We start from the raw sequence: 2,279 nt of genomic DNA on the forward strand, positions 1-2,279 counted from the left end.
TCTAATCAGGAGAAAAATAACTGACTACACCTGCACTCCTGAAGACTGTCAGGATCATGAAAACAGTCTAGGAGTTTCTCCTGGAGAGTTACTATATGACTCAGCAACTCCACTCCTAGGTACACAGCCAGGACAAATGACAACATATGTCTACATAAAAACTAGTATACAAATGTACAAAGATAGAATAATTATTCATAATATCCCTAAGTGGAAACAACCCAAATGAATAGATAAAAAGTGAGGCTTATTATTTGGTAATAAAAGAATGAAGTACCGATACATGCTACAACATGGATGAACCTTGAAAACATTATGCCAGTGACAGAAGCCAAATATGCAAAAGACCATATATTGTGTAATTCCATTTATATGAAATATCCAGAAAGAGGCCATCAGTATAGTTGTGTCCAAGGAATTCCCTCCTTTCTATCCTGACTTCCAGAAAGATCTTCTAGTGGGGTTGGGTCACAGCCTCTCTTCCCACTTTCAGGCTCCACAAACGTTCATGCTGTAGTTCAGACTTTTGTCACAAGGTGGTACCAACGTACCACCACCATCAAACTTTCCTAAGAAGTGTCTGCAAGGAGTAAAAAAATAAACATAAGCTTTAAAACACAGGTTTTGAAGCTATGTAGAATGTTCTAATTCTGTCTGAAAAAACTGATAGGGGTAAAACAAGACTGTAAAAAATATACTCCTGGGCCTGCAGAGGATGAAACCTTAGGTGGCAGTGGCATGCCTTGGCAATCTGTGGCAGGTGTGTGAAAGGCTGTGCAGATGAGAACAGGGGGTAGGAGCCTGAGAGAGGATGGAGCAGCAGAGCGGGGCCTGCACAGCTGTGTCCTGTGTCATTGACGGGGGCTGACAGACAAGGGGTGGGAGAAGGTCTGGACAACCTGTACAAGGGTGGGAGAATGGATGATGAATGCCCTGTTCTCTGATAGGGTCTCTCTGAAGAATCCATAGTGAACATCAGCTGATAGTGATGAGGAAAGCTGTAAATCAATGAGCTTGATGTAGTTTTGGTTCCACAGTATATGGAATTACTTTAACATACATATGAATTTTCCAAGTAGAATTGGTATCATGGTAAACAAACCACTTCGTGATATTTTTTAGCCTTTGTAAAATGTACTCCTTTTCATTATTGAAAAAAAAAGTGGAGGAAATATGATGCCACCCAGTGTTCACACTTAAGATAGAGCCTCTGAGAGTCTCAGACCAGGGGACTCAGCAAAGGGGAGGGAGGAAGGAGGTTGGGAGCTTGACTTTATGGGATCAGCTGCTTTCTGGATTTTTACAGCTGAATTTTTGTTTAACTGGTACAATCCCTCTGTATCCATCACTTTTCTAAGATATAAAAAAAAACTTTTCTTGGGATATCTAAGCCTGAGATTGGAGGTCCAGCTCCTGTCTGAACTGAGAATAATGCTGCAACTGTGAGAATGTATGGAGGTGGTAGAGTTGGATGGGGATATAGAAACACACACACACACACATACACACACATACACACACACAATTTACATTCATCACTTGGTACAAAAAGGGTACCCTGACACTTCCTCGGTACAGTTAAAGCAGATGGAATTTTTCCAGGGCAACCCTTAACTATGTTTCTGCCAGCGATTGCCCTTCCTTACTTCACATATATATGTAAGCTCCCTCTTATCTTGCATAACTGGGAAATTAGGTCTTTTCTTCAACTGAGTAGGTTTATAAAGTACAGCACCATTGATTACTCATTGGATCTGATATATTATTAAATCCAGATCAAAACCTCACGTTATTAAACCTGTCTTTCATGATCCCAAAGGCACTTGAGAATCCAAAATTGTCTCAGGATCATTGATTTTTGCTGGACAGTATTAAGTAATATAGAAGGTTTGCTAAGTCTGTGCAGCTCTGGATAGTCATTCTGGAAACAGTTAATCTGAATAAGGTGCATGACATTTTTAGGCTCTGTCACAAACAAGGTCCCGTTTCCACTGACCATTTATTTTATTTTTTTTATTATTATGTTATGTTAATCACCATACATTACATCATTAGTTTTTGATGTAGTGTTCCATGATTCATTGTTTGCGTATAACATCCAGTGCTCCATGCAGAACGTGCCCTCTTTAATACCCATCACCAGGCTAACCCATCCCCCCACTCCCTCCCTTCTAGAACCCTCAGTTTGTTTCTCAGAGTCCATAGTCTCTCATGGTTCTTCTCCCCCTCCGATTTCCCCCCCTTCATTCTTCCCCTCCTGCTATCTTCTTCTTCTTCTT

The 2,279-nt window shown here is 40.6% G+C and overlaps 1 pseudogene; it reads right to left on the reverse strand.

The window, feature by feature from the left end:
- Positions 1-489: 489 nt before the first annotated feature.
- Positions 490-2,279, reverse strand: part of LOC102740098 (ER membrane protein complex subunit 3 pseudogene) — a 9,576-nt pseudogene continuing 7,786 nt past the window's right edge.

The sequence above is a fragment of the Leptonychotes weddellii genome, chromosome X (genome assembly GCF_054177405.1).
Source record: "Leptonychotes weddellii isolate Sample4059 chromosome X, ASM5417740v2, whole genome shotgun sequence".
NCBI classification, from domain to species: domain Eukaryota; kingdom Metazoa; phylum Chordata; class Mammalia; order Carnivora; family Phocidae; genus Leptonychotes; species Leptonychotes weddellii.